The 7,500-nt window shown below is 47.2% G+C and overlaps 1 protein-coding gene across 9 annotated transcripts in view; it reads right to left on the bottom strand.

Annotated features, from left to right (window-relative positions):
• Positions 1–7,500, bottom strand: part of LOC113807515 (protein bric-a-brac 1-like) — a 380,224-nt gene that overhangs the window by 84,129 nt on the left and 288,595 nt on the right. The window lies entirely within an intron of this gene.

The following is a 7,500-nucleotide window of genomic DNA, read 5'->3' on the forward strand; positions in this document are numbered from 1 at the left end:
CGCCGCCCATCCGTCAGCCGTCGCCGCTCGCCCCATACACGCGGGCGAGGGCGGTCGTCGGCCGGCGGATACGGGCAGACAATGAGACATATTTATAAAGACGACCCCATGCTGGACTTGCGCCGTGCGGGGACAAAGCCGCGGAAATGACAATGGAGCGAAGAGCGACGGTGACGACTTCTATACAGTAAAAGGCATTGTAATTATGATGAGACCAATGGCATAATGATGATAATGACGACAGTGCCGCCGGGAGGGGGCTTAAAGAGATTAATATTTTTGATAAGGCATTGCAGCCGTCCCTCTCGCACTCATCTATTCATATCAGGTGTAATGGTTATATAATAATAGACGCACTGAAAGGAATAAATGACTTGAAATTGCAAACTTGAATGGATCTCTCTGAACAATACAAATGACCAGAGACTCGGTGGTGGTGGCGGCGGCGGCCATCGCTGAATTTCTTTTTTTATTCTTTTCTTCCTCTCATTCACAACAAAATTGCTTGCCTAATACATTTCTGTCGCTGCTGCTATTCGCGCGGCTCACGACATGACGCTAATAACGTTTATACAAAATACGAACAACAGTGCTGAAAAGTCTTCGGAGCAAACACACCACGAGAAAGAAGTGCCGACGACTGGAAGGAACGCCGTATATGCTCACCTTCGTTGCTGGATAGAAGCAATTCGAATGAGCATTTAATGCCGCCCTATGTATCTGTGCCGAGTCCCGTCGAGCACGCCTAGAGTGCGGCTTACCAGTCTGGAGGGAGGAGGGGGTGTGGGAGGAGAGGAGGAGGAGAGGGGTGGGGGATTCAGCACCAGTGCAGCCGCTGCCGCCCTCCACATGTTATCTGTTCACAATTCTGAGGAAAGTTAGTGTTGTAATTCCTACAGTCGCATCCGCTGGTATTCATAAGCTTGTATCTACGTGTGCAGTTCAAGTTAAGCAATATATAAATTATGAATATTTCACGTTCTCAACAGCAACTACCACTACCACTGCCGACCCTCCGTCTCTGGCTCCCGAAATTTCCTATGGGCATAACACGCTGCACTTGCCGACGCGGTTGCACGGCGGAGTGACCCTTACGAGACCTTAGACGTAAGGTCGCTCTTAGCTCGCGCCCTCACCTGATGCTTAGACACCTTGTCACGTGACTGGCAGCCATTGTGTAACTCTGCCATGTTGATATGCCACGATAGGTTATCATTTTCCATTATAATATAACGCTCTTAAGCACAATGCGATAAGACTTTTACGACTATCCTTGATTATGAGAACAAAGACTCCAATCCCACAACAAGACTTGAGCGACTTACGACTTCGTACACGCCGTCGACTCGGAACAGTGAGGGACTGTTCTCACACTGCTGAATCAACCCTTTTTATTGCAGTTATGACACAAAACAATAACATTCCACTAGACAATAACATTCCGAGATAAAGTAGCACCCTTTTGCCTCCCACCCCTCCTTCCCAGCAGCATTCCTTCCTCCTCCTCTCCTCCTCTCATTTGCATTGCTCTTCCTCCTAATTTTCCTCCCCCCTCAAATCGCTTCCCCTTTTCTATACCGCCATCGTCGTGACTGATAATAGGCCTAAATACAGTTTTTTTTTTCCTGTCCACCCAGAGTCCTCCTTCCTTTTCCTCCCATGCACACCCTTCCTCCCTTATTTGCTCTCCCTGGCACACCCTTCCTCCCTTATTTGCTCTCCCTGGCACACTCTTCCTCCCTTCCTTGCACACCCTTCCTCCCTTCATTGCCCTCCCTTGCACATCCTTCCTCCCTTCCTTGCACACCCTTCCTACCTTCCCTGTACACCCTTCCTCCCTTCCTTGCACACCCTTCCTCCCTTCCTTGCACACCCTTCCTCCCTTCCTTGCACACCCTTCCTCCCTTCCTTGCACACCCTTCCTACCTTCCTTGCACACCCTTCCTCCCTTCCTTGCACACCCTTCCTACCTTCCTTGCACACCCTTCCTACCTTCCTTGCACACCCTTCCTACCTTCCTTGCACACCCTTCCTACCTTCCTTGCACATCCTTCCTACCTTCCTTGTACACCCTTCCTCCCTTCATTGCACACCCTTCCTACCTTCCTTGCACACTCTTCCTACCTTCCTTGCACACCCTTCCTACCTTCCTTGCACACTCTTCCTCCCTTCCTACCTTCCTTGCCCTCCCTTGCACACCCTTCCTCCCGTCCTATCCGATAAGGCTGACCAATATTCCTTCGTAACAATACCTCACCCTAATTCATTCGGCCTCCCTGACGCAGCCACCTGCCCGTATGAAGATATTAAATATTCGTGCACCCTAATCATGCCGAGGCCGGAAAGGCAAAATTCTTGGTAATTTCCCCTTATTCTAACTATTATGATTTTTAAAAACGTGTTAAGCGTATGCTTTTTGGAACGTGAGGGAACGAGGAGAGGCCGGTAGGTAGGGTACGGGGTGAGAAAGGGGAGAAGGAAGAGAGGGGGGAAGGAGGGAGGGACGGAGAGGAACTTCCGTCTTCTATACCACAGGTCCATATAACGGCTTCATTCAATCCCACTCTCCCCACCCCCCCCTCTCTCTCTCTCTCTCGCTCTCACTTTCGTTCTCTCTCTCCCCTCCGCTCCCCAATGCCTCCGGCCACCTTCGTAATGTTGCAAAAACCCTTAGCTAATTGTTCGGCCCCAAAAAGGAGTTTCCCTAGAACAAGTGCCACATCTGTATTCCCCCAAGCTACTCTGGCCAACGTTAGTAGGGCGTTTAAGCCGGGGTTTCGGTAAGGCTGTTAATTAAATCTTTACTGCACTACACCGCACGTTGCATCGCCAAGTGCTCTGCTGGACGTCGTCATTAACTGCTATTTCAATTCAGTCCTTAGCCAAGCTTCAAAATGGAAACTGCACTCCGCTGCAACTTGCAGAAACGGCACAGCCTTTATAATCTTGCTCGCTTCAGTGTGATACGTCATCTTCATCGGGCTGCATCTCAACATTTCCTTACTGTCTAAGGAGTTGGATATCCTGTGGCACGACTTCCAGCGTGGAAATCGTCACGTTTCTTCACGTCGAGCAAGAAGACGACGTCGAACACCGTCCGTCTGTCTGCCTTCTTGATTTCCCCCCTCCGTCTCTCCCTTTCCTCTTCCCTTGTTTCCATCACTTTATCTAAATCCGCCCGTTTTAATCTCCTTCAAACATGGACAATAAAAGGTAATTTATTAAGGTTTCATCGCACCGCTATCATCTTTCATTCTTCCTGGCTCATTGTTCGCGACAAAGGAATCATTAGCAATATAATAGTGTTAGCGGGTGCTCGAACCGCGCCGATTCACTGCCTCGTTCGCAGCTTCGACCACTGCAATCACCTTCCCCCTCCCCCCTCCGGCCTCAAGCCCCGCCCCCCTCGCACGCCAACGTTTGCGCTAACGAACCTGTGATGATCTTATTAACGACAAACTTATTTACGTCTGCAACGACCGAGGTATAACGACCTAGTTTAACATGATTCACGACCGTGTCCGAACTCCCTCCGGCTCCTCTGACGACACAACGCACGACCGGTTTTCCCGCGCATGATCCGCGCCGCGCCGCCCGTAAAACAATAAACCGGACGTATTCCATAATGCTTATTACATTATTATGCGTCTGATAATTGTCTTGGACAAGTTAAACCATCTCAAGTTAGCGAACAGAGTTACACTTGATATAACAACTTAATGTAATCCAGCCGGCCGTGTTCCCTAGTTCATGCGAGGCAATAACAATAATTAGACTGCAGCGCGAGCGTACATCCAGCCCTTGCTTGTACCTACACATGCCGAGTGTGCACACCTCAGGCGAGTGATGCGCCGGGGAGCATGGGCCCATCAGCGCGGGGGATGGCCGGAAGCAGCGTGCACAATGAAAGCGAAAACTGGCGAAGGGCTTGCGGAATGACAGGCAAAAGAGAATGATTATGGGCTAGAATTTATTTCGAAGCTTCAGAACCAACGAAGAAGAGTAATGAAGCGTACATCCTTGTAGAGAAAATCACTAAGCGACACAAAAGATGAATGACAGTAGTGTATCACTCTCGTAGAAAGAAGTGAGAAACAGATAGATGAGGCGTAATAAAGCTGTAAAAGAGGGGGCGGGGCCGGAGGAGGGGAGGCAGGGGGCGGCCGCTGACGAAGCCTCCTCGATGAAGATGCGACACTACGGCGGAAGGCGGACACGGAGATGGGGGCGCCGAGGAAAACCGTCTTGGGAGGCGGACGAAAAAAGGAAGAAAGCGGCATGAAAGACGATGAGGGAGAGAAGGGGATAAACACACAAAAAAAGAAAAAAATATATATATATATACACGCACTAAGCTTTCCCGCTCTACAACGCGCAAAGGATCCATATTCCATATACGAAAACGCATTCCAGCAATCCATTCTACCGCTTGAAGACTCGTTACCAAAGGTAGAAGAAGAGAGATTATTTTAAGCAAGTCAATAGAATTTACAGAGGCGACTCCCTCACCCCATGGAACAAGATGGTGGGGGCGAGGGGGGGGAGGGGGTCGCACGGGCTTCGAAGAAACGCCGGCACGCCTCAAAGAGCGGCCATGATACGTGCCATCTGTAATATTCAAACTCTGCCCTCTGTCACTGTCATTGGTTATGAAGACAATTTTTCATCGACAATTATTAATGACTCTCCCCTAATCAAGATTCATCAGTTACCTTGAAAGAAAAAAACCTCATTAATCAGGATCCACAACCCCTAATAAATATTAAAAATGTAAAATCTATTAAACAATAACAATGACTAATCATGGGGCATGGGACCCTCTCCCCCCCCCTTCCTCCCCTTCCAAGGATCTCCCTTTCCACCTCCCCCTCCCCCCCCTCCCCTAGCCCACCCTTTTCCCTTGGGACTCGGATATCCGGCCTGTGCACGCGCTCCTCTAGTTCTTGTCTTTCTGTGTCTGTCTGTAGCCATTCGTGCGTGCGTTTGTGTGTATATATGTATGTGCGCGCGTGCGTGTGTGTGTGTGTATGTGAATGTGTGTATGTGAATGTGTGTGTGTGAATGTGTGTGTGTGAATGTGTGTGTGTGTGTGTGTGTGTGTGTGTGTGTGTGTGTGTGTGTGTGTGTGGGTGTGTGTGTGTGTGTGTGTGTGTGTGTGTGTGTGTGTGTGTGTGTGTGTGTGTGTGTGTGTGTGTGTGTGTGTGTGTGTGTGTGTGTCCGTGCGTGTGTGTGTGGGGGGGGGGTGGAGGATATATTCATATATATTTATATATATTTATATGTATTTATATATATTTATATATATTTATATGTATTTATATATATTTATATATATATATATATATATATATATATATAGAGAGAGAGAGAGAGAGAGAGAGAGAGAGAGAGAGAGAGAGAGAGAGACAGAGAGAGATGACCTTCAGATAATTCCACTTTGCTTCGTCTCCCCCTCCCTCGCTCTCTCCCGCCCCCTCCCTCTCTCCCTCCCTCCCTCCCTCCCTCCCCCTAATCTCCATCAATTAGAACCTAGGCTATTACATCCTCTGCCGGGGAACAGCCCATCGCCACGGCCGCATTTGCGCAGCCCGAGGCATCCTGTGCTCGTGCGATCATGGACACGGCCGCTTATGCAGGGGCTGCGCTTAAGGGATCACTTTAACCGAACGCGCCGGATACGGAGGCTTCGGGCGCCGGCCTGCGCCTCACGGACCGGCCGGGATTATCAAGGCCGTTGCGGTATCGGCTTCGGCTTCGAAATAATCGATCAACTAATAAATCGGAACGATGGAATCGACTCGACCGAATTTATCGAGACGAAATCCGGCCGACCGCGCTATGCATTGTTTCGCTCGGCCTGCTTAAATCAAAGAAATAAATTGGAAATTTCCCCGTCATTTCAACAACTCCTCTCATCGCATCATGCTATAACCTACAACAATTGCCTGGAAAACTTATCAATTTAATCCATAAATATATATCAGGGAAACCGTGCACCCGATAATCACCCTTACGCATGGGCGACATAAGCCACAATATCCTAATGTTCGGATATTATCTGTTCAACCGGCACTCAGACACACACGCGAGCGCACACGTACACACACACGCACACAGCAGAAACGGAAGTCATCTCTCCTTTCCGAAAAAAAATGATACAACAATAATAATTCTCGCTTGTAAAAAAAAGAAGAAAAAAAATACAATATGCAAGACTTATCAAAGATAGATGAAGGTACAAAGGAAAAATTGAACACATCCCATTACATAAATCATACACTACAGGATCGAAGACTGTACATAATTAAATCCGGCCTTATTAATATGATAAACCGCATTATAAAAATCGATGTGTGCGCCTCTGTTTCCCCTCCATTCAAACCCAGAGAGCGACGGCAGGCTACACCCTATACACAACTGACAGTTACATTCAACTATACTAAAAACAAAAGCATACGCCCACATACCACCCTGCCGCCCACTCTTGTCTACGTCCAACACAACGTACTCGATACCTCCTTGTTCTATCTACAGTATACATTAGCAGAAACGTACGTTGTGTATAATTTTCGACGTACCCTAAAAAAAAAAAAAGTTTGTTGCATAAGTTACCGTCATCGAAGTTGGATTCATTTTTGTTTTTTTCTTTTCTTTTTTTTTCTACGCGGTCTAGTAGTACTATCAACTAATTATGTACTTTATACGTTTGGGTTCTCAAGACTGGCGTAGCACAAAATCCAAAGGTTTTTAATTCATTACAACACACTTTTACATGATTACACATTCATTTGCTAAGAGGCAGGAAGGGCAACTCTTACAACCCTCCATGAAAAAGGTAGTATAGGAGAGGGGAAAAAGTTTTTTTTTATGGTTTATATAGAAGTGTGAAGTGGACGCATAAACAATTTAGGTCATAATGAACATCTTTGTTTACAATATACGGGTTGGAATTCGCAGACACCACTTGAAGAGGTCAAGCACTGAGAGATGGATTAGTCATTAGCGAGCCCCGCGTCGTCGCCCTGAGAACCGAGAGGCAAAACCTGAACTTAAAACAGAGATAAAACCTTTATCGACGAGAATTAGGACCAGCATTAAGCCACATTAAAAACTCGATCGACAAACAAAACTAATCTTAACCCTAGCTTAGTCCACAGATTTTCCTTCCCGAGCCAAACAACGTGAACTCGCCGGGTCTGCAGGTGATGGCGGCGAGAATTCCAACTCGATATGAATTTTCTTCGGACATTTCTTTTTTATTCTTAAACCTTCATTACGAATAAAAGGTAGTATTTTCCTTAAGTTTACGATAATGAAAGCCTTCAATCACACGCGAGAAAACAAAACCGATATTCATAAATTGCAGATCGGGTTTAAAATATTAATCCTCTTGGTGCCTTTGTTATGATGCGACCGAATATATTTCACGAATCTCTGAAATGTGCGCTACGCCTTTTGTAATAACATACGCAACGTGCCATCCAATACGCCGAACTACGC

This window comes from Penaeus vannamei, chromosome 5 (assembly GCF_042767895.1).
Source record: "Penaeus vannamei isolate JL-2024 chromosome 5, ASM4276789v1, whole genome shotgun sequence".
Taxonomy (NCBI): Eukaryota; Metazoa; Arthropoda; class Malacostraca; order Decapoda; family Penaeidae; genus Penaeus; species Penaeus vannamei.